At 47.5% G+C, this 26,009-nt stretch overlaps 1 protein-coding gene and 50 non-coding genes across 59 annotated transcripts in view; all 51 read right to left on the bottom strand.

The window, feature by feature from the left end:
- rhbdf1b (rhomboid 5 homolog 1b (Drosophila)) overlaps positions 1-26,009 on the bottom strand; it is a 77,177-nt gene that overhangs the window by 18,693 nt on the left and 32,475 nt on the right. The gene's annotated exons all lie outside the window — the stretch shown is intronic.
- On the bottom strand, positions 423-516 carry trnai-uau (transfer RNA isoleucine (anticodon UAU)). Its single transcript has 2 exons — positions 479-516; positions 423-458 (listed from the first exon to the last, which is right to left on the bottom strand). It is a non-coding gene; the product is annotated as a tRNA-Ile (tRNA).
- On the bottom strand, positions 926-1,019 carry trnai-uau (transfer RNA isoleucine (anticodon UAU)). The gene is made up of 2 exons: positions 982-1,019; positions 926-961 (listed from the first exon to the last, which is right to left on the bottom strand). It is a non-coding gene; the product is annotated as a tRNA-Ile (tRNA).
- Positions 1,448-1,541, bottom strand: trnai-uau (transfer RNA isoleucine (anticodon UAU)). Its single transcript has 2 exons — positions 1,504-1,541; positions 1,448-1,483 (listed from the first exon to the last, which is right to left on the bottom strand). It is a non-coding gene; the product is annotated as a tRNA-Ile (tRNA).
- On the bottom strand, positions 1,959-2,052 carry trnai-uau (transfer RNA isoleucine (anticodon UAU)). Its single transcript has 2 exons — positions 2,015-2,052; positions 1,959-1,994 (listed from the first exon to the last, which is right to left on the bottom strand). It is a non-coding gene; the product is annotated as a tRNA-Ile (tRNA).
- trnai-uau (transfer RNA isoleucine (anticodon UAU)) lies at positions 2,470-2,563 on the bottom strand. The gene is made up of 2 exons: positions 2,526-2,563; positions 2,470-2,505 (listed from the first exon to the last, which is right to left on the bottom strand). It is a non-coding gene; the product is annotated as a tRNA-Ile (tRNA).
- trnai-uau (transfer RNA isoleucine (anticodon UAU)) lies at positions 2,981-3,074 on the bottom strand. Its single transcript has 2 exons — positions 3,037-3,074; positions 2,981-3,016 (listed from the first exon to the last, which is right to left on the bottom strand). It is a non-coding gene; the product is annotated as a tRNA-Ile (tRNA).
- Positions 3,511-3,604, bottom strand: trnai-uau (transfer RNA isoleucine (anticodon UAU)). The gene is made up of 2 exons: positions 3,567-3,604; positions 3,511-3,546 (listed from the first exon to the last, which is right to left on the bottom strand). It is a non-coding gene; the product is annotated as a tRNA-Ile (tRNA).
- On the bottom strand, positions 4,022-4,115 carry trnai-uau (transfer RNA isoleucine (anticodon UAU)). The gene is made up of 2 exons: positions 4,078-4,115; positions 4,022-4,057 (listed from the first exon to the last, which is right to left on the bottom strand). It is a non-coding gene; the product is annotated as a tRNA-Ile (tRNA).
- On the bottom strand, positions 4,533-4,626 carry trnai-uau (transfer RNA isoleucine (anticodon UAU)). The gene is made up of 2 exons: positions 4,589-4,626; positions 4,533-4,568 (listed from the first exon to the last, which is right to left on the bottom strand). It is a non-coding gene; the product is annotated as a tRNA-Ile (tRNA).
- trnai-uau (transfer RNA isoleucine (anticodon UAU)) lies at positions 5,055-5,148 on the bottom strand. Its single transcript has 2 exons — positions 5,111-5,148; positions 5,055-5,090 (listed from the first exon to the last, which is right to left on the bottom strand). It is a non-coding gene; the product is annotated as a tRNA-Ile (tRNA).
- trnai-uau (transfer RNA isoleucine (anticodon UAU)) lies at positions 5,566-5,659 on the bottom strand. The gene is made up of 2 exons: positions 5,622-5,659; positions 5,566-5,601 (listed from the first exon to the last, which is right to left on the bottom strand). It is a non-coding gene; the product is annotated as a tRNA-Ile (tRNA).
- On the bottom strand, positions 6,077-6,170 carry trnai-uau (transfer RNA isoleucine (anticodon UAU)). The gene is made up of 2 exons: positions 6,133-6,170; positions 6,077-6,112 (listed from the first exon to the last, which is right to left on the bottom strand). It is a non-coding gene; the product is annotated as a tRNA-Ile (tRNA).
- Positions 6,588-6,681, bottom strand: trnai-uau (transfer RNA isoleucine (anticodon UAU)). The gene is made up of 2 exons: positions 6,644-6,681; positions 6,588-6,623 (listed from the first exon to the last, which is right to left on the bottom strand). It is a non-coding gene; the product is annotated as a tRNA-Ile (tRNA).
- trnai-uau (transfer RNA isoleucine (anticodon UAU)) lies at positions 7,099-7,192 on the bottom strand. The gene is made up of 2 exons: positions 7,155-7,192; positions 7,099-7,134 (listed from the first exon to the last, which is right to left on the bottom strand). It is a non-coding gene; the product is annotated as a tRNA-Ile (tRNA).
- On the bottom strand, positions 7,625-7,718 carry trnai-uau (transfer RNA isoleucine (anticodon UAU)). The gene is made up of 2 exons: positions 7,681-7,718; positions 7,625-7,660 (listed from the first exon to the last, which is right to left on the bottom strand). It is a non-coding gene; the product is annotated as a tRNA-Ile (tRNA).
- Positions 8,136-8,229, bottom strand: trnai-uau (transfer RNA isoleucine (anticodon UAU)). The gene is made up of 2 exons: positions 8,192-8,229; positions 8,136-8,171 (listed from the first exon to the last, which is right to left on the bottom strand). It is a non-coding gene; the product is annotated as a tRNA-Ile (tRNA).
- On the bottom strand, positions 8,648-8,741 carry trnai-uau (transfer RNA isoleucine (anticodon UAU)). Its single transcript has 2 exons — positions 8,704-8,741; positions 8,648-8,683 (listed from the first exon to the last, which is right to left on the bottom strand). It is a non-coding gene; the product is annotated as a tRNA-Ile (tRNA).
- trnai-uau (transfer RNA isoleucine (anticodon UAU)) lies at positions 9,159-9,252 on the bottom strand. Its single transcript has 2 exons — positions 9,215-9,252; positions 9,159-9,194 (listed from the first exon to the last, which is right to left on the bottom strand). It is a non-coding gene; the product is annotated as a tRNA-Ile (tRNA).
- Positions 9,670-9,763, bottom strand: trnai-uau (transfer RNA isoleucine (anticodon UAU)). Its single transcript has 2 exons — positions 9,726-9,763; positions 9,670-9,705 (listed from the first exon to the last, which is right to left on the bottom strand). It is a non-coding gene; the product is annotated as a tRNA-Ile (tRNA).
- trnai-uau (transfer RNA isoleucine (anticodon UAU)) lies at positions 10,192-10,285 on the bottom strand. The gene is made up of 2 exons: positions 10,248-10,285; positions 10,192-10,227 (listed from the first exon to the last, which is right to left on the bottom strand). It is a non-coding gene; the product is annotated as a tRNA-Ile (tRNA).
- trnai-uau (transfer RNA isoleucine (anticodon UAU)) lies at positions 10,718-10,811 on the bottom strand. Its single transcript has 2 exons — positions 10,774-10,811; positions 10,718-10,753 (listed from the first exon to the last, which is right to left on the bottom strand). It is a non-coding gene; the product is annotated as a tRNA-Ile (tRNA).
- trnai-uau (transfer RNA isoleucine (anticodon UAU)) lies at positions 11,229-11,322 on the bottom strand. Its single transcript has 2 exons — positions 11,285-11,322; positions 11,229-11,264 (listed from the first exon to the last, which is right to left on the bottom strand). It is a non-coding gene; the product is annotated as a tRNA-Ile (tRNA).
- On the bottom strand, positions 11,741-11,834 carry trnai-uau (transfer RNA isoleucine (anticodon UAU)). The gene is made up of 2 exons: positions 11,797-11,834; positions 11,741-11,776 (listed from the first exon to the last, which is right to left on the bottom strand). It is a non-coding gene; the product is annotated as a tRNA-Ile (tRNA).
- trnai-uau (transfer RNA isoleucine (anticodon UAU)) lies at positions 12,252-12,345 on the bottom strand. The gene is made up of 2 exons: positions 12,308-12,345; positions 12,252-12,287 (listed from the first exon to the last, which is right to left on the bottom strand). It is a non-coding gene; the product is annotated as a tRNA-Ile (tRNA).
- Positions 12,763-12,856, bottom strand: trnai-uau (transfer RNA isoleucine (anticodon UAU)). The gene is made up of 2 exons: positions 12,819-12,856; positions 12,763-12,798 (listed from the first exon to the last, which is right to left on the bottom strand). It is a non-coding gene; the product is annotated as a tRNA-Ile (tRNA).
- Positions 13,274-13,367, bottom strand: trnai-uau (transfer RNA isoleucine (anticodon UAU)). Its single transcript has 2 exons — positions 13,330-13,367; positions 13,274-13,309 (listed from the first exon to the last, which is right to left on the bottom strand). It is a non-coding gene; the product is annotated as a tRNA-Ile (tRNA).
- trnai-uau (transfer RNA isoleucine (anticodon UAU)) lies at positions 13,785-13,878 on the bottom strand. Its single transcript has 2 exons — positions 13,841-13,878; positions 13,785-13,820 (listed from the first exon to the last, which is right to left on the bottom strand). It is a non-coding gene; the product is annotated as a tRNA-Ile (tRNA).
- trnai-uau (transfer RNA isoleucine (anticodon UAU)) lies at positions 14,296-14,389 on the bottom strand. Its single transcript has 2 exons — positions 14,352-14,389; positions 14,296-14,331 (listed from the first exon to the last, which is right to left on the bottom strand). It is a non-coding gene; the product is annotated as a tRNA-Ile (tRNA).
- trnai-uau (transfer RNA isoleucine (anticodon UAU)) lies at positions 14,818-14,911 on the bottom strand. The gene is made up of 2 exons: positions 14,874-14,911; positions 14,818-14,853 (listed from the first exon to the last, which is right to left on the bottom strand). It is a non-coding gene; the product is annotated as a tRNA-Ile (tRNA).
- trnai-uau (transfer RNA isoleucine (anticodon UAU)) lies at positions 15,329-15,422 on the bottom strand. Its single transcript has 2 exons — positions 15,385-15,422; positions 15,329-15,364 (listed from the first exon to the last, which is right to left on the bottom strand). It is a non-coding gene; the product is annotated as a tRNA-Ile (tRNA).
- On the bottom strand, positions 15,840-15,933 carry trnai-uau (transfer RNA isoleucine (anticodon UAU)). The gene is made up of 2 exons: positions 15,896-15,933; positions 15,840-15,875 (listed from the first exon to the last, which is right to left on the bottom strand). It is a non-coding gene; the product is annotated as a tRNA-Ile (tRNA).
- Positions 16,351-16,444, bottom strand: trnai-uau (transfer RNA isoleucine (anticodon UAU)). The gene is made up of 2 exons: positions 16,407-16,444; positions 16,351-16,386 (listed from the first exon to the last, which is right to left on the bottom strand). It is a non-coding gene; the product is annotated as a tRNA-Ile (tRNA).
- On the bottom strand, positions 16,862-16,955 carry trnai-uau (transfer RNA isoleucine (anticodon UAU)). The gene is made up of 2 exons: positions 16,918-16,955; positions 16,862-16,897 (listed from the first exon to the last, which is right to left on the bottom strand). It is a non-coding gene; the product is annotated as a tRNA-Ile (tRNA).
- Positions 17,384-17,477, bottom strand: trnai-uau (transfer RNA isoleucine (anticodon UAU)). Its single transcript has 2 exons — positions 17,440-17,477; positions 17,384-17,419 (listed from the first exon to the last, which is right to left on the bottom strand). It is a non-coding gene; the product is annotated as a tRNA-Ile (tRNA).
- trnai-uau (transfer RNA isoleucine (anticodon UAU)) lies at positions 17,895-17,988 on the bottom strand. Its single transcript has 2 exons — positions 17,951-17,988; positions 17,895-17,930 (listed from the first exon to the last, which is right to left on the bottom strand). It is a non-coding gene; the product is annotated as a tRNA-Ile (tRNA).
- Positions 18,421-18,514, bottom strand: trnai-uau (transfer RNA isoleucine (anticodon UAU)). The gene is made up of 2 exons: positions 18,477-18,514; positions 18,421-18,456 (listed from the first exon to the last, which is right to left on the bottom strand). It is a non-coding gene; the product is annotated as a tRNA-Ile (tRNA).
- Positions 18,932-19,025, bottom strand: trnai-uau (transfer RNA isoleucine (anticodon UAU)). The gene is made up of 2 exons: positions 18,988-19,025; positions 18,932-18,967 (listed from the first exon to the last, which is right to left on the bottom strand). It is a non-coding gene; the product is annotated as a tRNA-Ile (tRNA).
- Positions 19,443-19,536, bottom strand: trnai-uau (transfer RNA isoleucine (anticodon UAU)). Its single transcript has 2 exons — positions 19,499-19,536; positions 19,443-19,478 (listed from the first exon to the last, which is right to left on the bottom strand). It is a non-coding gene; the product is annotated as a tRNA-Ile (tRNA).
- On the bottom strand, positions 19,954-20,047 carry trnai-uau (transfer RNA isoleucine (anticodon UAU)). The gene is made up of 2 exons: positions 20,010-20,047; positions 19,954-19,989 (listed from the first exon to the last, which is right to left on the bottom strand). It is a non-coding gene; the product is annotated as a tRNA-Ile (tRNA).
- Positions 20,465-20,558, bottom strand: trnai-uau (transfer RNA isoleucine (anticodon UAU)). Its single transcript has 2 exons — positions 20,521-20,558; positions 20,465-20,500 (listed from the first exon to the last, which is right to left on the bottom strand). It is a non-coding gene; the product is annotated as a tRNA-Ile (tRNA).
- trnai-uau (transfer RNA isoleucine (anticodon UAU)) lies at positions 20,977-21,070 on the bottom strand. The gene is made up of 2 exons: positions 21,033-21,070; positions 20,977-21,012 (listed from the first exon to the last, which is right to left on the bottom strand). It is a non-coding gene; the product is annotated as a tRNA-Ile (tRNA).
- trnai-uau (transfer RNA isoleucine (anticodon UAU)) lies at positions 21,488-21,581 on the bottom strand. Its single transcript has 2 exons — positions 21,544-21,581; positions 21,488-21,523 (listed from the first exon to the last, which is right to left on the bottom strand). It is a non-coding gene; the product is annotated as a tRNA-Ile (tRNA).
- On the bottom strand, positions 21,999-22,092 carry trnai-uau (transfer RNA isoleucine (anticodon UAU)). Its single transcript has 2 exons — positions 22,055-22,092; positions 21,999-22,034 (listed from the first exon to the last, which is right to left on the bottom strand). It is a non-coding gene; the product is annotated as a tRNA-Ile (tRNA).
- On the bottom strand, positions 22,509-22,602 carry trnai-uau (transfer RNA isoleucine (anticodon UAU)). Its single transcript has 2 exons — positions 22,565-22,602; positions 22,509-22,544 (listed from the first exon to the last, which is right to left on the bottom strand). It is a non-coding gene; the product is annotated as a tRNA-Ile (tRNA).
- trnai-uau (transfer RNA isoleucine (anticodon UAU)) lies at positions 23,020-23,113 on the bottom strand. Its single transcript has 2 exons — positions 23,076-23,113; positions 23,020-23,055 (listed from the first exon to the last, which is right to left on the bottom strand). It is a non-coding gene; the product is annotated as a tRNA-Ile (tRNA).
- Positions 23,531-23,624, bottom strand: trnai-uau (transfer RNA isoleucine (anticodon UAU)). The gene is made up of 2 exons: positions 23,587-23,624; positions 23,531-23,566 (listed from the first exon to the last, which is right to left on the bottom strand). It is a non-coding gene; the product is annotated as a tRNA-Ile (tRNA).
- Positions 24,042-24,135, bottom strand: trnai-uau (transfer RNA isoleucine (anticodon UAU)). Its single transcript has 2 exons — positions 24,098-24,135; positions 24,042-24,077 (listed from the first exon to the last, which is right to left on the bottom strand). It is a non-coding gene; the product is annotated as a tRNA-Ile (tRNA).
- trnai-uau (transfer RNA isoleucine (anticodon UAU)) lies at positions 24,553-24,646 on the bottom strand. The gene is made up of 2 exons: positions 24,609-24,646; positions 24,553-24,588 (listed from the first exon to the last, which is right to left on the bottom strand). It is a non-coding gene; the product is annotated as a tRNA-Ile (tRNA).
- Positions 25,064-25,157, bottom strand: trnai-uau (transfer RNA isoleucine (anticodon UAU)). The gene is made up of 2 exons: positions 25,120-25,157; positions 25,064-25,099 (listed from the first exon to the last, which is right to left on the bottom strand). It is a non-coding gene; the product is annotated as a tRNA-Ile (tRNA).
- Positions 25,575-25,668, bottom strand: trnai-uau (transfer RNA isoleucine (anticodon UAU)). The gene is made up of 2 exons: positions 25,631-25,668; positions 25,575-25,610 (listed from the first exon to the last, which is right to left on the bottom strand). It is a non-coding gene; the product is annotated as a tRNA-Ile (tRNA).

The raw sequence follows: 26,009 nt of genomic DNA on the forward strand, positions 1-26,009 counted from the left end.
AATGGAGTTTGTGAGAAGAGTCAAGTGCACTAACTCTATCCTGTCACCTTGCCCCTAAGCCTGACTATAGTTGAAGGCGGCATGGTGTCAGGTGCTCCTGAGGTGATGCAGGCCACAGCTGGACCAAATTGGTCGATCTAGTGGTGTTTCGGAAGGGCAGCAGTGAGTCTTCAACAGCACAAGATGGCCTTCTCATAGGAAAGATACTCATTACAATACATCTTTATTTACACCTGAGCATGTCATTCGCCTAAAGCTTATCATTAACGGAGGTGTGCTCAATGAGGGTAATGAGCATCACATGTGGACTGATATATGTTTGGTTTTCGTCAACAATCCCGTCTGAATGCGGAAAGTCAGTCATGTGGAGTGTCATCATGTTCAGAGTATCTCTGTGACTGACGTTCAGGTTAAAACTTCTGTGCTCCAGGTGAGGCTCGAACTCACATCCTCGGCATCACTCTGCTGAATACTGTCTTATAAGTACCGCGCGCTGACCGATTGCGCCACTGGAGCCTCTTCAATGGAGTTTGTGAGAAGAGTCAAGTGCACTAACTCTATCCCGTCACCTTGACCCTTAGCCTGACTATAGTTGAAGGCAGCATGGTGTCAGGTGCTCCTGAGGTGATGCAGGCCACAGCTGGACCAAATTGGTCGATCTAGTGGTGTTTCGGAAGGGCAGCAGTGAGTCTTCAACAGCACAAGATGGCCTTCTCATAGGAAAGATACTCATTACAATACATCTTTATTTACACCTGAGCATGTCATTCGCCTAAAGCTTATCATTAACGGAGGTGTGCTCAATGAGCACTGATATATGTTTGGTTTTCGTCAACAATCCCGTCTGAATGCGGAAAGTCAGTCATGTGGAGTGTCATCATGTTCAGAGTATCTCCTGTGACTGACGTTCAGGTTAAAACTTCCGTGCTCCAGGTGAGGCTCGAACTCACATCCTCGGCATCACTCTGCTGAATACTGTCTTATAAGTACCACGCGCTGACCGATTGCGCCACTGGAGCCTCTTCAATGGAGTTTGTGAGAAGAGTCAAGTGCACTAACTCTATCCTGTCACCTTGCCCCTAAGCCTGACTATAGTTGAAGGCGGCATGGTGTCAGGTGCTCCTGAGGTGATGCAGGCCACAGCTGGACCAAATTGGTCGATCTAGTGGTGTTTCGGAAGGGCAGCAGTGAGTCTTCAACAGCACAAGATGGCCTTCTCATAGGAAAGATACTCATTACAATACATCTTTATTTACACCTGAGCATGTCATTCGCCTAAAGCTTATCATTAACGGAGGTGTGCTCAATGAGGGTAATGAGCAACACATGTGCACTGATATATGTTTGGTTTTCGTCAACAATCCCGTCTGAATGCGGAAAGTCAGTCATGTGGAGTGTCATCATGTTCAGAGTATCTCTGTGACTGACGTTCAGGTTAAAACTTCTGTGCTCCAGGTGAGGCTCGAACTCACATCCTCGGCATCACTCTGCTGAATACTGTCTTATAAGTACCGCGCGCTGACCGATTGCGCCACTGGAGCCTCTTCAATGGAGTTTGTGAGAAGAGTCAAGTGCACTAACTCTATCCCGTCACCTTGACCCTTAGCCTGACTATAGTTGAAGGCAGCATGGTGTCAGGTGCTCCTGAGGTGATGCAGGCCACAGCTGGACCAAATTGGTCGATCTAGTGGTGTTTCGGAAGGGCAGCAGTGAGTCTTCAACAGCACAAGATGGCCTTCTCATAGGAAAGATACTCATTACAATACATCTTTATTTACACCTGAGCATGTCATTCGCCTAAAGCTTATCATTAACGGAGGTGTGCTCAATGAGGGTCATGAGCATCGATATATGTTTGGTTTTCGTCAACAATCCCGTCTGAATGCGGAAAGTCAGTCATGTGGAGTGTCATCATGTTCAGAGTATCTCTGTGACTGACGTTCAGGTTAAAACTTCTGTGCTCCAGGTGAGGCTCGAACTCACATCCTCGGCATCACTCTGCTGAATACTGTCTTATAAGTACCGCGCGCTGACCGATTGCGCCACTGGAGCCTCTTCAATGGAGTTTGTGAGAAGAGTCAAGTGCACTAACTCTATCCCGTCACCTTGACCCTTAGCCTGACTATAGTTGAAGGCGGCATGGTGTCAGGTGCTGCTGAGGTGATGCAGGCCACAGCTGGACCAAATTGGTCGATCTAGTGGTGTTTCGGAAGGGCAGCAGTGAGTCTTCAACAGCACAAGATGGCCTTCTCATAGGAAAGATACTCATTACAATACATCTTTATTTACACCTGAGCATGTCATTCGCCTAAAGCTTATCATTAACGGAGGTGTGCTCAATGAGGGTCATGAGCATCGATATATGTTTGGTTTTCGTCAACAATCCCGTCTGAATGCGGAAAGTCAGTCATGTGGAGTGTCATCATGTTCAGAGTATCTCTGTGACTGACGTTCAGGTTAAAACTTCTGTGCTCCAGGTGAGGCTCGAACTCACATCCTCGGCATCACTCTGCTGAATACTGTCTTATAAGTACCGCGCGCTGACCGATTGCGCCACTGGAGCCTCTTCAATGGAGTTTGTGAGAAGAGTCAAGTGCACTAACTCTATCCCGTCACCTTGACCATTAGCCTGACTATAGTTGAAGGCAGCATGGTGTCAGGTGCTCCTGAGGTGATGCAGGCCACAGCTGGACCAAATTGGTCGATCTAGTGGTGTTTCGGAAGGGCAGCAGTGAGTCTTCAACAGCACAAGATGGCCTTCTCATAGGAAAGATACTCATTACAATACATCTTTATTTACACCTGAGCATGTCATTCGCCTAAAGCTTATCATTAACGGAGGTGTGCTCAATGAGGGTCATGAGCATCGATATATGTTTGGTTTTCGTCAACAATCCCGTCTGAATGCGGAAAGTCAGTCATGTGGAGTGTCATCATGTTCAGAGTATCTCTGTGACTGACGTTCAGGTTAAAACTTCTGTGCTCCAGGTGAGGCTCGAACTCACATCCTCGGCATCACTCTGCTGAATACTGTCTTATAAGTACCGCGCGCTGACCGATTGCGCCACTGGAGCCTCTTCAATGGAGTTTGTGAGAAGAGTCAAGTGCACTAACTCTATCCTGTCACCTTGCCCCTAAGCCTGACTATAGTTGAAGGCGGGCGGCATGGTGTCAGGTGCTCCTGAGGTGATGCAGGCCACAGCTGGACCAAATTGGTCGATCTAGTGGTGTTTCGGAAGGGCAGCAGTGAGTCTTCAACAGCACAAGATGGCCTTCTCATAGGAAAGATACTCATTACAATACATCTTTATTTACACCTGAGCATGTCATTCGCCTAAAGCTTATCATTAACGGAGGTGTGCTCAATGAGGGTAATGAGCATCACATGTGCACTGATATATGTTTGGTTTTCGTCAACAATGACAAAGTCTGAATGCGGAAAGTCAGTCATGTGGAGTGTCATCATGTTCAGAGTATCTCCTGTGACTGACGCTCAGGTTAAAACTTCTGTGCTCCAGGTGAGGCTCGAACTCACATCCTCGGCATCACTCTGCTGAATACTGTCTTATAAGTACCGCGCGCTGACCGATTGCGCCACTGGAGCCTCTTCAATGGAGTTTGTGAGAAGAGTCAAGTGCACTAACTCTATCCCGTCACCTTGACCCTTAGCCTGACTATAGTTGAAGGCGGCATGGTGTAAGGTGCTGCTGAGGTGATGCAGGCCACAGCTGGACCAAATTGGTCGATCTAGTGGTGTTTCGGAAGGGCAGCAGTGAGTCTTCAACAGCACAAGATGGCCTTCTCATAGGAAAGATACTCATTACAATACATCTTTATTTACACCTGAGCATGTCATTCGCCTAAAGCTTATCATTAACGGAGGTGTGCTCAATGAGGGTCATGAGCATCGATATATGTTTGGTTTTCGTCAACAATCCCGTCTGAATGCGGAAAGTCAGTCATGTGGAGTGTCATCATGTTCAGAGTATCTCTGTGACTGACGTTCAGGTTAAAACTTCTGTGCTCCAGGTGAGGCTCGAACTCACATCCTCGGCATCACTCTGCTGAATACTGTCTTATAAGTACCGCGCGCTGACCGATTGCGCCACTGGAGCCTCTTCAATGGAGTTTGTGAGAAGAGTCAAGTGCACTAACTCTATCCTGTCACCTTGCCCCTAAGCCTGACTATAGTTGAAGGCGGCATGGTGTCAGGTGCTCCTGAGGTGATGCAGGCCACAGCTGGACCAAATTGGTCGATCTAGTGGTGTTTCGGAAGGGCAGCAGTGAGTCTTCAACAGCACAAGATGGCCTTCTCATAGGAAAGATACTCATTACAATACATCTTTATTTACACCTGAGCATGTCATTCGCCTAAAGCTTATCATTAACGGAGGTGTGCTCAATGAGGGTCATGAGCATCGATATATGTTTGGTTTTCGTCAACAATCCCGTCTGAATGCGGAAAGTCAGTCATGTGGAGTGTCATCATGTTCAGAGTATCTCTGTGACTGACGTTCAGGTTAAAACTTCTGTGCTCCAGGTGAGGCTCGAACTCACATCCTCGGCATCACTCTGCTGAATACTGTCTTATAAGTACCGCGCGCTGACCGATTGCGCCACTGGAGCCTCTTCAATGGAGTTTGTGAGAAGAGTCAAGTGCACTAACTCTATCCTGTCACCTTGCCCCTAAGCCTGACTATAGTTGAAGGCGGCATGGTGTCAGGTGCTCCTGAGGTGATGCAGGCCACAGCTGGACCAAATTGGTCGATCTAGTGGTGTTTCGGAAGGGCAGCAGTGAGTCTTCAACAGCACAAGATGGCCTTCTCATAGGAAAGATACTCATTACAATACATCTTTATTTACACCTGAGCATGTCATTCGCCTAAAGCTTATCATTAACGGAGGTGTGCTCAATGAGGGTAATGAGCATCACATGTGGACTGATATATGTTTGGTTTTCGTCAACAATCCCGTCTGAATGCGGAAAGTCAGTCATGTGGAGTGTCATCATGTTCAGAGTATCTCTGTGACTGACGTTCAGGTTAAAACTTCTGTGCTCCAGGTGAGGCTCGAACTCACATCCTCGGCATCACTCTGCTGAATACTGTCTTATAAGTACCGCGCGCTGACCGATTGCGCCACTGGAGCCTCTTCAATGGAGTTTGTGAGAAGAGTCAAGTGCACTAACTCTATCCCGTCACCTTGACCCTTAGCCTGACTATAGTTGAAGGCAGCATGGTGTCAGGTGCTCCTGAGGTGATGCAGGCCACAGCTGGACCAAATTGGTCGATCTAGTGGTGTTTCGGAAGGGCAGCAGTGAGTCTTCAACAGCACAAGATGGCCTTCTCATAGGAAAGATACTCATTACAATACATCTTTATTTACACCTGAGCATGTCATTCGCCTAAAGCTTATCATTAACGGAGGTGTGCTCAATGAGGGTCATGAGCATCGATATATGTTTGGTTTTCGTCAACAATCCCGTCTGAATGCGGAAAGTCAGTCATGTGGAGTGTCATCATGTTCAGAGTATCTCTGTGACTGACGTTCAGGTTAAAACTTCTGTGCTCCAGGTGAGGCTCGAACTCACATCCTCGGCATCACTCTGCTGAATACTGTCTTATAAGTACCGCGCGCTGACCGATTGCGCCACTGGAGCCTCTTCAATGGAGTTTGTGAGAAGAGTCAAGTGCACTAACTCTATCCTGTCACCTTGCCCCTAAGCCTGACTATAGTTGAAGGCGGCATGGTGTCAGGTGCTCCTGAGGTGATGCAGGCCACAGCTGGACCAAATTGGTCGATCTAGTGGTGTTTCGGAAGGGCAGCAGTGAGTCTTCAACAGCACAAGATGGCCTTCTCATAGGAAAGATACTCATTACAATACATCTTTATTTACACCTGAGCATGTCATTCGCCTAAAGCTTATCATTAACGGAGGTGTGCTCAATGAGGGTTATGAGCATCGATATATGTTTGGTTTTCGTCAACAATCCCGTCTGAATGCGGAAAGTCAGTCATGTGGAGTGTCATCATGTTCAGAGTATCTCTGTGACTGACGTTCAGGTTAAAACTTCTGTGCTCCAGGTGAGGCTCGAACTCACATCCTCGGCATCACTCTGCTGAATACTGTCTTATAAGTACCACGCGCTGACCGATTGCGCCACTGGAGCCTCTTCAATGGAGTTTGTGAGAAGAGTCAAGTGCACTAACTCTATCCCGTCACCTTGACCCTTAGCCTGACTATAGTTGAAGGCGGCATGGTGTCAGGTGCTGCTGAGGTGATGCAGGCCACAGCTGGACCAAATTGGTCGATCTAGTGGTGTTTCGGAAGGGCAGCAGTGAGTCTTCAACAGCACAAGATGGCCTTCTCATAGGAAAGATACTCATTACAATACATCTTTATTTACACCTGAGCATGTCATTCGCCTAAAGCTTATCATTAACGGAGGTGTGCTCAATGAGGGTCATGAGCATCGATATATGTTTGGTTTTCGTCAACAATCCCGTCTGAATGCGGAAAGTCAGTCATGTGGAGTGTCATCATGTTCAGAGTATCTCTGTGACTGACGTTCAGGTTAAAACTTCTGTGCTCCAGGTGAGGCTCGAACTCACATCCTCGGCATCACTCTGCTGAATACTGTCTTATAAGTACCGCGCGCTGACCGATTGCGCCACTGGAGCCTCTTCAATGGAGTTTGTGAGAAGAGTCAAGTGCACTAACTCTATCCCGTCACCTTGACCCTTAGCCTGACTATAGTTGAAGGCGGCATGGTGTCAGGTGCTGCTGAGGTGATGCAGGCCACAGCTGGACCAAATTGGTCGATCTCGTGGTGTTTCGGAAGGGCAGCAGTGAGTCTTCAACAGCACAAGATGGCCTTCTCATAGGAAAGATACTCATTACAATACATCTTTATTTACACCTGAGCATGTCATTCGCCTAAAGCTTATCATTAACGGAGGTGTGCTCAATGAGGGTCATGAGCATCGATATATGTTTGGTTTTCGTCAACAATCCCGTCTGAATGCGGAAAGTCAGTCATGTGGAGTGTCATCATGTTCAGAGTATCTCTGTGACTGACGTTCAGGTTAAAACTTCTGTGCTCCAGGTGAGGCTCGAACTCACATCCTCGGCATCACTCTGCTGAATACTGTCTTATAAGTACCGCGCGCTGACCGATTGCGCCACTGGAGCCTCTTCAATGGAGTTTGTGAGAAGAGTCAAGTGCACTAACTCTATCCCGTCACCTTGACCCTTAGCCTGACTATAGTTGAAGGCAGCATGGTGTCAGGTGCTCCTGAGGTGATGCAGGCCACAGCTGGACCAAATTGGTCGATCTAGTGGTGTTTCGGAAGGGCAGCAGTGAGTCTTCAACAGCACAAGATGGCCTTCTCATAGGAAAGATACTCATTACAATACATCTTTATTTACACCTGAGCATGTCATTCGCCTAAAGCTTATCATTAACGGAGGTGTGCTCAATGAGGGTAATGAGCATCACATGTGCACTGATATATGTTTGGTTTTCGTCAACAATGACAAAGTCTGAATGCGGAAAGTCAGTCATGTGGAGTGTCATCATGTTCAGAGTATCTCCTGTGACTGACGCTCAGGTTAAAACTTCTGTGCTCCAGGTGAGGCTCGAACTCACATCCTCGGCATCACTCTGCTGAATACTGTCTTATAAGTACCGCGCGCTGACCGATTGCACCACTGGAGCCTCTTCAATGGAGTTTGTGAGAAGAGTCAAGTGCACTAACTCTATCCCGTCACCTTGACCCTTAGCCTGACTATAGTTGAAGGCGGCATGGTGTAAGGTGCTGCTGAGGTGATGCAGGCCACAGCTGGACCAAATTGGTCGATCTAGTGGTGTTTCGGAAGGGCAGCAGTGAGTCTTCAACAGCACAAGATGGCCTTCTCATAGGAAAGATACTCATTACAATACATCTTTATTTACACCTGAGCATGTCATTCGCCTAAAGCTTATCATTAACGGAGGTGTGCTCAATGAGGGTCATGAGCATCGATATATGTTTGGTTTTCGTCAACAATCCCGTCTGAATGCGGAAAGTCAGTCATGTGGAGTGTCATCATGTTCAGAGTATCTCTGTGACTGACGTTCAGGTTAAAACTTCTGTGCTCCAGGTGAGGCTCGAACTCACATCCTCGGCATCACTCTGCTGAATACTGTCTTATAAGTACCGCGCGCTGACCGATTGCGCCACTGGAGCCTCTTCAATGGAGTTTGTGAGAAGAGTCAAGTGCACTAACTCTATCCCGTCACCTTGACCCTTAGCCTGACTATAGTTGAAGGCGGCATGGTGTAAGGTGCTGCTGAGGTGATGCAGGCCACAGCTGGACCAAATTGGTCGATCTAGTGGTGTTTCGGAAGGGCAGCAGTGAGTCTTCAACAGCACAAGATGGCCTTCTCATAGGAAAGATACTCATTACAATACATCTTTATTTACACCTGAGCATGTCATTCGCCTAAAGCTTATCATTAACGGAGGTGTGCTCAATGAGGGTCATGAGCATCGATATATGTTTGGTTTTCGTCAACAATCCCGTCTGAATGCGGAAAGTCAGTCATGTGGAGTGTCATCATGTTCAGAGTATCTCCTGTGACTGACGCTCAGGTTAAAACTTCTGTGCTCCAGGTGAGGCTCGAACTCACATCCTCGGCATCACTCTGCTGAATACTGTCTTATAAGTACCGCGCGCTGACCGATTGCACCACTGGAGCCTCTTCAATGGAGTTTGTGAGAAGAGTCAAGTGCACTAACTCTATCCCGTCACCTTGACCCTTAGCCTGACTATAGTTGAAGGCGGCATGGTGTAAGGTGCTGCTGAGGTGATGCAGGCCACAGCTGGACCAAATTGGTCGATCTAGTGGTGTTTCGGAAGGGCAGCAGTGAGTCTTCAACAGCACAAGATGGCCTTCTCATAGGAAAGATACTCATTACAATACATCTTTATTTACACCTGAGCATGTCATTCGCCTAAAGCTTATCATTAACGGAGGTGTGCTCAATGAGGGTCATGAGCATCGATATATGTTTGGTTTTCGTCAACAATCCCGTCTGAATGCGGAAAGTCAGTCATGTGGAGTGTCATCATGTTCAGAGTATCTCTGTGACTGACGTTCAGGTTAAAACTTCTGTGCTCCAGGTGAGGCTCGAACTCACATCCTCGGCATCACTCTGCTGAATACTGTCTTATAAGTACCGCGCGCTGACCGATTGCGCCACTGGAGCCTCTTCAATGGAGTTTGTGAGAAGAGTCAAGTGCACTAACTCTATCCCGTCACCTTGACCCTTAGCCTGACTATAGTTGAAGGCGGCATGGTGTAAGGTGCTGCTGAGGTGATGCAGGCCACAGCTGGACCAAATTGGTCGATCTAGTGGTGTTTCGGAAGGGCAGCAGTGAGTCTTCAACAGCACAAGATGGCCTTCTCATAGGAAAGATACTCATTACAATACATCTTTATTTACACCTGAGCATGTCATTCGCCTAAAGCTTATCATTAACGGAGGTGTGCTCAATGAGGGTCATGAGCATCGATATATGTTTGGTTTTCGTCAACAATCCCGTCTGAATGCGGAAAGTCAGTCATGTGGAGTGTCATCATGTTCAGAGTATCTCTGTGACTGACGTTCAGGTTAAAACTTCTGTGCTCCAGGTGAGGCTCGAACTCACATCCTCGGCATCACTCTGCTGAATACTGTCTTATAAGTACCGCGCGCTGACCGATTGCGCCACTGGAGCCTCTTCAATGGAGTTTGTGAGAAGAGTCAAGTGCACTAACTCTATCCCGTCACCTTGACCCTTAGCCTGACTATAGTTGAAGGCGGCATGGTGTCAGGTGCTGCTGAGGTGATGCAGGCCACAGCTGGACCAAATTGGTCGATCTAGTGGTGTTTCGGAAGGGCAGCAGTGAGTCTTCAACAGCACAAGATGGCCTTCTCATAGGAAAGATACTCATTACAATACATCTTTATTTACACCTGAGCATGTCATTCGCCTAAAGCTTATCATTAACGGAGGTGTGCTCAATGAGGGTAATGAGCATCACATGTGCACTGATATATGTTTGGTTTTCGTCAACAATCCCGTCTGAATGCGGAAAGTCAGTCATGTGGAGTGTCATCATGTTCAGAGTATCTCTGTGACTGACGTTCAGGTTAAAACTTCTGTGCTCCAGGTGAGGCTCGAACTCACATCCTCGGCATCACTCTGCTGAATACTGTCTTATAAGTACCGCGCGCTGACCGATTGCGCCACTGGAGCCTCTTCAATGGAGTTTGTGAGAAGAGTCAAGTGCACTAACTCTATCCCGTCACCTTGACCCTTAGCCTGACTATAGTTGAAGGCAGCATGGTGTCAGGTGCTCCTGAGGTGATGCAGGCCACAGCTGGACCAAATTGGTCGATCTAGTGGTGTTTCGGAAGGGCAGCAGTGAGTCTTCAACAGCACAAGATGGCCTTCTCATAGGAAAGATACTCATTACAATACATCTTTATTTACACCTGAGCATGTCATTCGCCTAAAGCTTATCATTAACGGAGGTGTGCTCAATGAGGGTAATGAGCATCACATGTGCACTGATATATGTTTGGTTTTCGTCAACAATGACAAAGTCTGAATGCGGAAAGTCAGTCATGTGGAGTGTCATCATGTTCAGAGTATCTCCTGTGACTGACGCTCAGGTTAAAACTTCTGTGCTCCAGGTGAGGCTCGAACTCACATCCTCGGCATCACTCTGCTGAATACTGTCTTATAAGTACCGCGCGCTGACCGATTGCACCACTGGAGCCTCTTCAATGGAGTTTGTGAGAAGAGTCAAGTGCACTAACTCTATCCCGTCACCTTGACCCTTAGCCTGACTATAGTTGAAGGCGGCATGGTGTAAGGTGCTGCTGAGGTGATGCAGGCCACAGCTGGACCAAATTGGTCGATCTAGTGGTGTTTCGGAAGGGCAGCAGTGAGTCTTCAACAGCACAAGATGGCCTTCTCATAGGAAAGATACTCATTACAATACATCTTTATTTACACCTGAGCATGTCATTCGCCTAAAGCTTATCATTAACGGAGGTGTGCTCAATGAGGGTCATGAGCATCGATATATGTTTGGTTTTCGTCAACAATCCCGTCTGAATGCGGAAAGTCAGTCATGTGGAGTGTCATCATGTTCAGAGTATCTCTGTGACTGACGTTCAGGTTAAAACTTCTGTGCTCCAGGTGAGGCTCGAACTCACATCCTCGGCATCACTCTGCTGAATACTGTCTTATAAGTACCGCGCGCTGACCGATTGCGCCACTGGAGCCTCTTCAATGGAGTTTGTGAGAAGAGTCAAGTGCACTAACTCTATCCCGTCACCTTGACCCTTAGCCTGACTATAGTTGAAGGCGGCATGGTGTAAGGTGCTGCTGAGGTGATGCAGGCCACAGCTGGACCAAATTGGTCGATCTAGTGGTGTTTCGGAAGGGCAGCAGTGAGTCTTCAACAGCACAAGATGGCCTTCTCATAGGAAAGATACTCATTACAATACATCTTTATTTACACCTGAGCATGTCATTCGCCTAAAGCTTATCATTAACGGAGGTGTGCTCAATGAGGGTCATGAGCATCGATATATGTTTGGTTTTCGTCAACAATCCCGTCTGAATGCGGAAAGTCAGTCATGTGGAGTGTCATCATGTTCAGAGTATCTCCTGTGACTGACGCTCAGGTTAAAACTTCTGTGCTCCAGGTGAGGCTCGAACTCACATCCTCGGCATCACTCTGCTGAATACTGTCTTATAAGTACCGCGCGCTGACCGATTGCACCACTGGAGCCTCTTCAATGGAGTTTGTGAGAAGAGTCAAGTGCACTAACTCTATCCCGTCACCTTGACCCTTAGCCTGACTATAGTTGAAGGCGGCATGGTGTAAGGTGCTGCTGAGGTGATGCAGGCCACAGCTGGACCAAATTGGTCGATCTAGTGGTGTTTCGGAAGGGCAGCAGTGAGTCTTCAACAGCACAAGATGGCCTTCTCATAGGAAAGATACTCATTACAATACATCTTTATTTACACCTGAGCATGTCATTCGCCTAAAGCTTATCATTAACGGAGGTGTGCTCAATGAGGGTCATGAGCATCGATATATGTTTGGTTTTCGTCAACAATCCCGTCTGAATGCGGAAAGTCAGTCATGTGGAGTGTCATCATGTTCAGAGTATCTCTGTGACTGACGTTCAGGTTAAAACTTCTGTGCTCCAGGTGAGGCTCGAACTCACATCCTCGGCATCACTCTGCTGAATACTGTCTTATAAGTACCGCGCGCTGACCGATTGCGCCACTGGAGCCTCTTCAATGGAGTTTGTGAGAAGAGTCAAGTGCACTAACTCTATCCCGTCACCTTGACCCTTAGCCTGACTATAGTTGAAGGCGGCATGGTGTAAGGTGCTGCTGAGGTGATGCAGGCCACAGCTGGACCAAATTGGTCGATCTAGTGGTGTTTCGGAAGGGCAGCAGTGAGTCTTCAACAGCACAAGATGGCCTTCTCATAGGAAAGATACTCATTACAATACATCTTTATTTACACCTGAGCATGTCATTCGCCTAAAGCTTATCATTAACGGAGGTGTGCTCAATGAGGGTCATGAGCATCGATATATGTTTGGTTTTCGTCAACAATCCCGTCTGAATGCGGAAAGTCAGTCATGTGGAGTGTCATCATGTTCAGAGTATCTCTGTGACTGACGTTCAGGTTAAAACTTCTGTGCTCCAGGTGAGGCTCGAACTCACATCCTCGGCATCACTCTGCTGAATACTGTCTTATAAGTACCGCGCGCTGACCGATTGCGCCACTGGAGCCTCTTCAATGGAGTTTGTGAGAAGAGTCAAGTGCACTAACTCTATCCCGTCACCTTGACCCTTAGCCTGACTATAGTTGAAGGCGGCATGGTGTCAGGTGCTGCTGAGGTGATGCAGGCCACAGCTGGACCAAATTGGTCGATCTAGTGGTGTTTCGGAAGGGCAGCAGTGAGTCTTCAACAGCACAAGATGGCCTTCTCATAGGAAAGATACTCATTACAATACATCTTTATTTACACCTGAGCATGTCATTCGCCTAAAGCTTATCATTAACGGAGGTGTGCTCAATGAGGGTCATGAGCATCGATATATGTTTGGTTTTCGTCAACAATCCCGTCTGAATGCGGAAAGTCAGTCATGTGGAGTGTCATCATGTTCAGAGTATCTCTGTGACTGACGTTCAGGTTAAAACTTCTGTGCTCCAGGTGAGGCTCGAACTCACATCCTCGGCATCACTCTGCTGAATACTGTCTTATAAGTACCGCGCGCTGACCGATTGCGCCACTGGAGCCTCTTCAATGGAGTTTGTGAGAAGAGTCAAGTGCACTAACTCTATCCCGTCACCTTGACCCTTAGCCTGACTATAGTTGAAGGCGGCATGGTGTCAGGTGCTGCTGAGGTGATGCAGGCCACAGCTGGACCAAATTGGTCGATCTAGTGGTGTTTCGGAAGGGCAGCAGTGAGTCTTCAACAGCACAAGATGGCCTTCTCATAGGAAAGATACTCATTACAATACATCTTTATTTACACCTGAGCATGTCATTCGCCTAAAGCTTATCATTAACGGAGGTGTGCTCAATGAGGGTCATGAGCATCGATATATGTTTGGTTTTCGTCAACAATCCCGTCTGAATGCGGAAAGTCAGTCATGTGGAGTGTCATCATGTTCAGAGTATCTCTGTGACTGACGTTCAGGTTAAAACTTCTGTGCTCCAGGTGAGGCTCGAACTCACATCCTCGGCATCACTCTGCTGAATACTGTCTTATAAGTACCGCGCGCTGACCGATTGCGCCACTGGAGCCTCTTCAATGGAGTTTGTGAGAAGAGTCAAGTGCACTAACTCTATCCCGTCACCTTGACCCTTAGCCTGACTATAGTTGAAGGCGGCATGGTGTCAGGTGCTGCTGAGGTGATGCAGGCCACAGCTGGACCAAATTGGTCGATCTAGTGGTGTTTCGGAAGGGCAGCAGTGAGTCTTCAACAGCACAAGATGGCCTTCTCATAGGAAAGATACTCATTACAATACATCTTTATTTACACCTGAGCATGTCATTCGCCTAAAGCTTATCATTAACGGAGGTGTGCTCAATGAGGGTCATGAGCATCGATATATGTTTGGTTTTCGTCAACAATCCCGTCTGAATGCGGAAAGTCAGTCATGTGGAGTGTCATCATGTTCAGAGTATCTCTGTGACTGACGTTCAGGTTAAAACTTCTGTGCTCCAGGTGAGGCTCGAACTCACATCCTCGGCATCACTCTGCTGAATACTGTCTTATAAGTACCGCGCGCTGACCGATTGCGCCACTGGAGCCTCTTCAATGGAGTTTGTGAGAAGAGTCAAGTGCACTAACTCTATCCTGTCACCTTGCCCCTAAGCCTGACTATAGTTGAAGGCGGCATGGTGTCAGGTGCTCCTGAGGTGATGCAGGCCACAGCTGGACCAAATTGGTCGATCTAGTGGTGTTTCGGAAGGGCAGCAGTGAGTCTTCAACAGCACAAGATGGCCTTCTCATAGGAAAGATACTCATTACAATACATCTTTATTTACACCTGAGCATGTCATTCGCCTAAAGCTTATCATTAACGGAGGTGTGCTCAATGAGGGTAATGAGCATCACATGTGCACTGATATATGTTTGGTTTTCGTCAACAATCCCGTCTGAATGCGGAAAGTCAGTCATGTGGAGTGTCATCATGTTCAGAGTATCTCTGTGACTGACGTTCAGGTTAAAACTTCTGTGCTCCAGGTGAGGCTCGAACTCACATCCTCGGCATCACTCTGCTGAATACTGTCTTATAAGTACCGCGCGCTGACCGATTGCGCCACTGGAGCCTCTTCAATGGAGTTTGTGAGAAGAGTCAAGTGCACTAACTCTATCCCGTCACCTTGACCCTTAGCCTGACTATAGTTGAAGGCGGCATGGTGTAAGGTGCTGCTGAGGTGATGCAGGCCACAGCTGGACCAAATTGGTCGATCTAGTGGTGTTTCGGAAGGGCAGCAGTGAGTCTTCAACAGCACAAGATGGCCTTCTCATAGGAAAGATACTCATTACAATACATCTTTATTTACACCTGAGCATGTCATTCGCCTAAAGCTTATCATTAACGGAGGTGTGCTCAATGAGGGTCATGAGCATCGATATATGTTTGGTTTTCGTCAACAATCCCGTCTGAATGCGGAAAGTCAGTCATGTGGAGTGTCATCATGTTCAGAGTATCTCTGTGACTGACGTTCAGGTTAAAACTTCTGTGCTCCAGGTGAGGCTCGAACTCACATCCTCGGCATCACTCTGCTGAATACTGTCTTATAAGTACCGCGCGCTGACCGATTGCGCCACTGGAGCCTCTTCAATGGAGTTTGTGAGAAGAGTCAAGTGCACTAACTCTATCCCGTCACCTTGACCCTTAGCCTGACTATAGTTGAAGGCGGCATGGTGTAAGGTGCTGCTGAGGTGATGCAGGCCACAGCTGGACCAAATTGGTCGATCTAGTGGTGTTTCGGAAGGGCAGCAGTGAGTCTTCAACAGCACAAGATGGCCTTCTCATAGGAAAGATACTCATTACAATACATCTTTATTTACACCTGAGCATGTCATTCGCCTAAAGCTTATCATTAACGGAGGTGTGCTCAATGAGGGTCATGAGCATCGATATATGTTTGGTTTTCGTCAACAATCCCGTCTGAATGCGGAAAGTCAGTCATGTGGAGTGTCATCATGTTCAGAGTATCTCTGTGACTGACGTTCAGGTTAAAACTTCTGTGCTCCAGGTGAGGCTCGAACTCACATCCTCGGCATCACTCTGCTGAATACTGTCTTATAAGTACCGCGCGCTGACCGATTGCGCCACTGGAGCCTCTTCAATGGAGTTTGTGAGAAGAGTCAAGTGCACTAACTCTATCCCGTCACCTTGACCCTTAGCCTGACTATAGTTGAAGGCGGCATGGTGTCAGGTGCTGCTGAGGTGATGCAGGCCACAGCTGGACCAAATTGGTCGATCTAGTGGTGTTTCGGAAGGGCAGCAGTGAGTCTTCAACAGCACAAGATGGCCTTCTCATAGGAAAGATACTCATTACAATACATCTTTATTTACACCTGAGCATGTCATTCGCCTAAAGCTTATCATTAACGGAGGTGTGCTCAATGAGGGTCATGAGCATCGATATATGTTTGGTTTTCGTCAACAATCCCGTCTGAATGCGGAAAGTCAGTCATGTGGAGTGTCATCATGTTCAGAGTATCTCTGTGACTGACGTTCAGGTTAAAACTTCTGTGCTCCAGGTGAGGCTCGAACTCACATCCTCGGCATCACTCTGCTGAATACTGTCTTATAAGTACCGCGCGCTGACCGATTGCGCCACTGGAGCCTCTTCAATGGAGTTTGTGAGAAGAGTCAAGTGCACTAACTCTATCCCGTCACCTTGACCCTTAGCCTGACTATAGTTGAAGGCGGCATGGTGTCAGGTGCTGCTGAGGTGATGCAGGCCACAGCTGGACCAAATTGGTCGATCTAGTGGTGTTTCGGAAGGGCAGCAGTGAGTCTTCAACAGCACAAGATGGCCTTCTCATAGGAAAGATACTCATTACAATACATCTTTATTTACACCTGAGCATGTCATTCGCCTAAAGCTTATCATTAACGGAGGTGTGCTCAATGAGGGTCATGAGCATCGATATATGTTTGGTTTTCGTCAACAATCCCGTCTGAATGCGGAAAGTCAGTCATGTGGAGTGTCATCATGTTCAGAGTATCTCTGTGACTGACGTTCAGGTTAAAACTTCTGTGCTCCAGGTGAGGCTCGAACTCACATCCTCGGCATCACTCTGCTGAATACTGTCTTATAAGTACCGCGCGCTGACCGATTGCGCCACTGGAGCCTCTTCAATGGAGTTTGTGAGAAGAGTCAAGTGCACTAACTCTATCCTGTCACCTTGCCCCTAAGCCTGACTATAGTTGAAGGCGGCATGGTGTCAGGTGCTCCTGAGGTGATGCAGGCCACAGCTGGACCAAATTGGTCGATCTAGTGGTGTTTCGGAAGGGCAGCAGTGAGTCTTCAACAGCACAAGATGGCCTTCTCATAGGAAAGATACTCATTACAATACATCTTTATTTACACCTGAGCATGTCATTCGCCTAAAGCTTATCATTAACGGAGGTGTGCTCAATGAGGGTAATGAGCATCACATGTGCACTGATATATGTTTGGTTTTCGTCAACAATCCCGTCTGAATGCGGAAAGTCAGTCATGTGGAGTGTCATCATGTTCAGAGTATCTCTGTGACTGACGTTCAGGTTAAAACTTCTGTGCTCCAGGTGAGGCTCGAACTCACATCCTCGGCATCACTCTGCTGAATACTGTCTTATAAGTACCGCGCGCTGACCGATTGCGCCACTGGAGCCTCTTCAATGGAGTTTGTGAGAAGAGTCAAGTGCACTAACTCTATCCCGTCACCTTGACCCTTAGCCTGACTATAGTTGAAGGCGGCATGGTGTCAGGTGCTGCTGAGGTGATGCAGGCCACAGCTGGACCAAATTGGTCGATCTAGTGGTGTTTCGGAAGGGCAGCAGTGAGTCTTCAACAGCACAAGATGGCCTTCTCATAGGAAAGATACTCATTACAATACATCTTTATTTACACCTGAGCATGTCATTCGCCTAAAGCTTATCATTAACGGAGGTGTGCTCAATGAGGGTCATGAGCATCGATATATGTTTGGTTTTCGTCAACAATCCCGTCTGAATGCGGAAAGTCAGTCATGTGGAGTGTCATCATGTTCAGAGTATCTCTGTGACTGACGTTCAGGTTAAAACTTCTGTGCTCCAGGTGAGGCTCGAACTCACATCCTCGGCATCACTCTGCTGAATACTGTCTTATAAGTACCGCGCGCTGACCGATTGCGCCACTGGAGCCTCTTCAATGGAGTTTGTGAGAAGAGTCAAGTGCACTAACTCTATCCCGTCACCTTGACCCTTAGCCTGACTATAGTTGAAGGCAGCATGGTGTCAGGTGCTCCTGAGGTGATGCAGGCCACAGCTGGACCAAATTGGTCGATCTAGTGGTGTTTCGGAAGGGCAGCAGTGAGTCTTCAACAGCACAAGATGGCCTTCTCATAGGAAAGATACTCATTACAATACATCTTTATTTACACCTGAGCATGTCATTCGCCTAAAGCTTATCATTAACGGAGGTGTGCTCAATGAGGGTAATGAGCATCACATGTGCACTGATATATGTTTGGTTTTCGTCAACAATGACAAAGTCTGAATGCGGAAAGTCAGTCATGTGGAGTGTCATCATGTTCAGAGTATCTCCTGTGACTGACGCTCAGGTTAAAACTTCTGTGCTCCAGGTGAGGCTCGAACTCACATCCTCGGCATCACTCTGCTGAATACTGTCTTATAAGTACCGCGCGCTGACCGATTGCGCCACTGGAGCCTCTTCAATGGAGTTTGTGAGAAGAGTCAAGTGCACTAACTCTATCCCGTCACCTTGACCCTTAGCCTGACTATAGTTGAAGGCGGCATGGTGTAAGGTGCTGCTGAGGTGATGCAGGCCACAGCTGGACCAAATTGGTCGATCTAGTGGTGTTTCGGAAGGGCAGCAGTGAGTCTTCAACAGCACAAGATGGCCTTCTCATAGGAAAGATACTCATTACAATACATCTTTATTTACACCTGAGCATGTCATTCGCCTAAAGCTTATCATTAACGGAGGTGTGCTCAATGAGGGTCATGAGCATCGATATATGTTTGGTTTTCGTCAACAATCCCGTCTGAATGCGGAAAGTCAGTCATGTGGAGTGTCATCATGTTCAGAGTATCTCTGTGACTGACGTTCAGGTTAAAACTTCTGTGCTCCAGGTGAGGCTCGAACTCACATCCTCGGCATCACTCTGCTGAATACTGTCTTATAAGTACCGCGCGCTGACCGATTGCGCCACTGGAGCCTCTTCAATGGAGTTTGTGAGAAGAGTCAAGTGCACTAACTCTATCCCGTCACCTTGACCCTTAGCCTGACTATAGTTGAAGGCGGCATGGTGTAAGGTGCTGCTGAGGTGATGCAGGCCACAGCTGGACCAAATTGGTCGATCTAGTGGTGTTTCGGAAGGGCAGCAGTGAGTCTTCAACAGCACAAGATGGCCTTCTCATAGGAAAGATACTCATTACAATACATCTTTATTTACACCTGAGCATGTCATTCGCCTAAAGCTTATCATTAACGGAGGTGTGCTCAATGAGGGTCATGAGCATCGATATATGTTTGGTTTTCGTCAACAATCCCGTCTGAATGCGGAAAGTCAGTCATGTGGAGTGTCATCATGTTCAGAGTATCTCTGTGACTGACGTTCAGGTTAAAACTTCTGTGCTCCAGGTGAGGCTCGAACTCACATCCTCGGCATCACTCTGCTGAATACTGTCTTATAAGTACCGCGCGCTGACCGATTGCGCCACTGGAGCCTCTTCAATGGAGTTTGTGAGAAGAGTCAAGTGCACTAACTCTATCCCGTCACCTTGACCCTTAGCCTGACTATAGTTGAAGGCGGCATGGTGTCAGGTGCTGCTGAGGTGATGCAGGCCACAGCTGGACCAAATTGGTCGATCTAGTGGTGTTTCGGAAGGGCAGCAGTGAGTCTTCAACAGCACAAGATGGCCTTCTCATAGGAAAGATACTCATTACAATACATCTTTATTTACACCTGAGCATGTCATTCGCCTAAAGCTTATCATTAACAGAGGTGTGCTCAATGAGGGTCATGAGCATCGATATATGTTTGGTTTTCGTCAACAATCCCGTCTGAATGCGGAAAGTCAGTCATGTGGAGTGTCATCATGTTCAGAGTATCTCTGTGACTGACGTTCAGGTTAAAACTTCTGTGCTCCAGGTGAGGCTCGAACTCACATCCTCGGCATCACTCTGCTGAATACTGTCTTATAAGTACCGCGCGCTGACCGATTGCGCCACTGGAGCCTCTTCAATGGAGTTTGTGAGAAGAGTCAAGTGCACTAACTCTATCCCGTCACCTTGACCCTTAGCCTGACTATAGTTGAAGGCAGCATGGTGTCAGGTGCTCCTGAGGTGATGCAGGCCACAGCTGGACCAAATTGGTCGATCTAGTGGTGTTTCGGAAGGGCAGCAGTGAGTCTTCAACAGCACAAGATGGCCTTCTCATAGGAAAGATACTCATTACAATACATCTTTATTTACACCTGAGCATGTCATTCGCCTAAAGCTTATCATTAACGGAGGTGTGCTCAATGAGGGTCATGAGCATCGATATATGTTTGGTTTTCGTCAACAATCCCGTCTGAATGCGGAAAGTCAGTCATGTGGAGTGTCATCATGTTCAGAGTATCTCTGTGACTGACGTTCAGGTTAAAACTTCTGTGCTCCAGGTGAGGCTCGAACTCACATCCTCGGCATCACTCTGCTGAATACTGTCTTATAAGTACCGCGCGCTGACCGATTGCGCCACTGGAGCCTCTTCAATGGAGTTTGTGAGAAGAGTCAAGTGCACTAACTCTATCCCGTCACCTTGACCCTTAGCCTGACTATAGTTGAAGGCGGCATGGTGTAAGGTGCTGCTGAGGTGATGCAGGCCACAGCTGGACCAAATTGGTCGATCTAGTGGTGTTTCGGAAGGGCAGCAGTGAGTCTTCAACAGCACAAGATGGCCTTCTCATAGGAAAGATACTCATTACAATACATCTTTATTTACACCTGAGCATGTCATTCGCCTAAAGCTTATCATTAACGGAGGTGTGCTCAATGAGGGTCATGAGCATCGATATATGTTTGGTTTTCGTCAACAATCCCGTCTGAATGCGGAAAGTCAGTCATGTGGAGTGTCATCATGTTCAGAGTATCTCCTGTGACTGACGCTCAGGTTAAAACTTCTGTGCTCCAGGTGAGGCTCGAACTCACATCCTCGGCATCACTCTGCTGAATACTGTCTTATAAGTACCGCGCGCTGACCGATTGCGCCACTGGAGCCTCTTCAATGGAGTTTGTGAGAAGAGTCAAGTGCACTAACTCTATCCCGTCACCTTGACCCTTAGCCTGACTATAGTTGAAGGCGGCATGGTGTAAGGTGCTGCTGAGGTGATGCAGGCCACAGCTGGACCAAATTGGTCGATCTAGTGGTGTTTCGGAAGGGCAGCAGTGAGTCTTCAACAGCACAAGATGGCCTTCTCATAGGAAAGATACTCATTACAATACATCTTTATTTACACCTGAGCATGTCATTCGCCTAAAGCTTATCATTAACGGAGGTGTGCTCAATGAGGGTCATGAGCATCGATATATGTTTGGTTTTCGTCAACAATCCCGTCTGAATGCGGAAAGTCAGTCATGTGGAGTGTCATCATGTTCAGAGTATCTCTGTGACTGACGTTCAGGTTAAAACTTCTGTGCTCCAGGTGAGGCTCGAACTCACATCCTCGGCATCACTCTGCTGAATACTGTCTTATAAGTACCGCGCGCTGACCGATTGCGCCACTGGAGCCTCTTCAATGGAGTTTGTGAGAAGAGTCAAGTGCACTAACTCTATCCCGTCACCTTGACCCTTAGCCTGACTATAGTTGAAGGCGGCATGGTGTAAGGTGCTGCTGAGGTGATGCAGGCCACAGCTGGACCAAATTGGTCGATCTAGTGGTGTTTCGGAAGGGCAGCAGTGAGTCTTCAACAGCACAAGATGGCCTTCTCATAGGAAAGATACTCATTACAATACATCTTTATTTACACCTGAGCATGTCATTCGCCTAAAGCTTATCATTAACGGAGGTGTGCTCAATGAGGGTCATGAGCATCGATATATGTTTGGTTTTCGTCAACAATCCCGTCTGAATGCGGAAAGTCAGTCATGTGGAGTGTCATCATGTTCAGAGTATCTCTGTGACTGACGTTCAGGTTAAAACTTCTGTGCTCCAGGTGAGGCTCGAACTCACATCCTCGGCATCACTCTGCTGAATACTGTCTTATAAGTACCGCGCGCTGACCGATTGCGCCACTGGAGCCTTTTAATGGAGTTTGTGAGAAGAGTCAAGTGCACTAACTCTATCCCGTCACCTTGACCCTTAGCCTGACTATAGTTGAAGGCGGCATGGTGTCAGGTGCTGCTGAGGTGATGCAGGCCACAGCTGGACCAAATTGGTCGATCTAGTGGTGTTTCGGAAGGGCAGCAGTGAGTCTTCAACAGCACAAGATGGCCTTCTCATAGGAAAGATACTCATTACAATACATCTTTATTTACACCTGAGCATGTCATTCGCCTAAAGCTTATCATTAACGGAGGTGTGCTCAATGAGGGTCATGAGCATCGATATATGTTTGGTTTTCGTCAACAATCCCGTCTGAATGCGGAAAGTCAGTCATGTGGAGTGTCATCATGTTCAGAGTATCTCTGTGACTGACGTTCAGGTTAAAACTTCTGTGCTCCAGGTGAGGCTCGAACTCACATCCTCGGCATCACTCTGCTGAATACTGTCTTATAAGTACCGCGCGCTGACCGATTGCGCCACTGGAGCCTCTTCAATGGAGTTTGTGAGAAGAGTCAAGTGCACTAACTCTATCCCGTCACCTTGACCCTTAGCCTGACTATAGTTGAAGGCAGCATGGTGTCAGGTGCTCCTGAGGTGATGCAGGCCACAGCTGGACCAAATTGGTCGATCTAGTGGTGTTTCGGAAGGGCAGCAGTGAGTCTTCAACAGCACAAGATGGCCTTCTCATAGGAAAGATACTCATTACAATACATCTTTATTTACACCTGAGCATGTCATTCGCCTAAAGCTTATCATTAACGGAGGTGTGCTCAATGAGGGTCATGAGCATCGATATATGTTTGGTTTTCGTCAACAATCCCGTCTGAATGCGGAAAGTCAGTCATGTGGAGTGTCATCATGTTCAGAGTATCTCTGTGACTGACGTTCAGGTTAAAACTTCTGTGCTCCAGGTGAGGCTCGAACTCACATCCTCGGCATCACTCTGCTGAATACTGTCTTATAAGTACCGCGCGCTGACCGATTGCGCCACTGGAGCCTCTTCAATGGAGTTTGTGAGAAGAGTCAAGTGCACTAACTCTATCCCGTCACCTTGACCCTTAGCCTGACTATAGTTGAAGGCGGCATGGTGTAAGGTGCTGCTGAGGTGATGCAGGCCACAGCTGGACCAAATTGGTCGATCTAGTGGTGTTTCGGAAGGGCAGCAGTGAGTCTTCAACAGCACAAGATGGCCTTCTCATAGGAAAGATACTCATTACAATACATCTTTATTTACACCTGAGCATGTCATTCGCCTAAAGCTTATCATTAACGGAGGTGTGCTCAATGAGGGTCATGAGCATCGATATATGTTTGGTTTTCGTCAACAATCCCGTCTGAATGCGGAAAGTCAGTCATGTGGAGTGTCATCATGTTCAGAGTATCTCTGTGACTGACGTTCAGGTTAAAACTTCTGTGCTCCAGGTGAGGCTCGAACTCACATCCTCGGCATCACTCTGCTGAATACTGTCTTATAAGTACCGCGCGCTGACCGATTGCGCCACTGGAGCCTCTTCAATGGAGTTTGTGAGAAGAGTCAAGTGCACTAACTCTATCCCGTCACCTTGACCCTTAGCCTGACTATAGTTGAAGGCGGCATGGTGTCAGGTGCTGCTGAGGTGATGCAGGCCACAGCTGGACCAAATTGGTCGATCTAGTGGTGTTTCGGAAGGGCAGCAGTGAGTCTTCAACAGCACAAGATGGCCTTCTCATAGGAAAGATACTCATTACAATACATCTTTATTTACACCTGAGCATGTCATTCGCCTAAAGCTTATCATTAACGGAGGTGTGCTCAATGAGGGTCATGAGCATCGATATATGTTTGGTTTTCGTCAACAATCCCGTCTGAATGCGGAAAGTCAGTCATGTGGAGTGTCATCATGTTCAGAGTATCTCTGTGACTGACGTTCAGGTTAAAACTTCTGTGCTCCAGGTGAGGCTCGAACTCACATCCTCGGCATCACTCTGCTGAATACTGTCTTATAAGTACCGCGCGCTGACCGATTGCGCCACTGGAGCCTCTTCAATGGAGTTTGTGAGAAGAGTCAAGTGCACTAACTCTATCCCGTCACCTTGACCCTTAGCCTGACTATAGTTGAAGGCAGCATGGTGTCAGGTGCTCCTGAGGTGATGCAGGCCACAGCTGGACCAAATTGGTCGATCTAGTGGTGTTTCGGAAGGGCAGCAGTGAGTCTTCAACAGCACAAGATGGCCTTCTCATAGGAAAGATACTCATTACAATACATCTTTATTTACACCTGAGCATGTCATTCGCCTAAAGCTTATCATTAACGGAGGTGTGCTCAATGAGGGTCATGAGCATCGATATATGTTTGGTTTTCGTCAACAATCCCGTCTGAATGCGGAAAGTCAGTCATGTGGAGTGTCATCATGTTCAGAGTATCTCTGTGACTGACGTTCAGGTTAAAACTTCTGTGCTCCAGGTGAGGCTCGAACTCACATCCTCGGCATCACTCTGCTGAATACTGTCTTATAAGTACCGCGCGCTGACCGATTGCGCCACTGGAGCCTCTTCAATGGAGTTTGTGAGAAGAGTCAAGTGCACTAACTCTATCCCGTCACCTTGACCCTTAGCCTGACTATAGTTGAAGGCGGCATGGTGTAAGGTGCTGCTGAGGTGATGCAGGCCACAGCTGGACCAAATTGGTCGATCTAGTGGTGTTTCGGAAGGGCAGCAGTGAGTCTTCAACAGCACAAGATGGCCTTCTCATAGGAAAGATACTCATTACAATACATCTTTATTTACACCTGAGCATGTCATTCGCCTAAAGCTTATCATTAACGGAGGTGTGCTCAATGAGGGTCATGAGCATCGATATATGTTTGGTTTTCGTCAACAATCCCGTCTGAATGCGGAAAGTCAGTCATGTGGAGTGTCATCATGTTCAGAGTATCTCTGTGACTGACGTTCAGGTTAAAACTTCTGTGCTCCAGGTGAGGCTCGAACTCACATCCTCGGCATCACTCTGCTGAATACTGTCTTATAAGTACCGCGCGCTGACCGATTGCGCCACTGGAGCCTCTTCAATGGAGTTTGTGAGAAGAGTCAAGTGCACTAACTCTATCCCGTCACCTTGACCCTTAGCCTGACTATAGTTGAAGGCGGCATGGTGTCAGGTGCTGCTGAGGTGATGCAGGCCACAGCTGGACCAAATTGGTCGATCTAGTGGTGTTTCGGAAGGGCAGCAGTGAGTCTTCAACAGCACAAGATGGCCTTCTCATAGGAAAGATACTCATTACAATACATCTTTATTTACACCTGAGCATGTCATTCGCCTAAAGCTTATCATTAACGGAGGTGTGCTCAATGAGGGTCATGAGCATCGATATATGTTTGGTTTTCGTCAACAATCCCGTCTGAATGCGGAAAGTCAGTCATGTGGAGTGTCATCATGTTCAGAGTATCTCTGTGACTGACGTTCAGGTTAAAACTTCTGTGCTCCAGGTGAGGCTCGAACTCACATCCTCGGCATCACTCTGCTGAATACTGTCTTATAAGTACCGCGCGCTGACCGATTGCGCCACTGGAGCCTCTTCAATGGAGTTTGTGAGAAGAGTCAAGTGCACTAACTCTATCCCGTCACCTTGACCCTTAGCCTGACTATAGTTGAAGGCAGCATGGTGTCAGGTGCTCCTGAGGTGATGCAGGCCACAGCTGGACCAAATTGGTCGATCTAGTGGTGTTTCGGAAGGGCAGCAGTGAGTCTTCAACAGCACAAGATGGCCTTCTCATAGGAAAGATACTCATTACAATACATCTTTATTTACACCTGAGCATGTCATTCGCCTAAAGCTTATCATTAACGGAGGTGTGCTCAATGAGGGTCATGAGCATCGATATATGTTTGGTTTTCGTCAACAATCCCGTCTGA

This window comes from Anarhichas minor, unplaced genomic scaffold (assembly GCF_050575085.1).
Source record: "Anarhichas minor isolate MPS153535 unplaced genomic scaffold, ASM5057508v1 ptg000017l, whole genome shotgun sequence".
Lineage (NCBI taxonomy): Eukaryota > Metazoa > Chordata > Actinopteri > Perciformes > Anarhichadidae > Anarhichas > Anarhichas minor.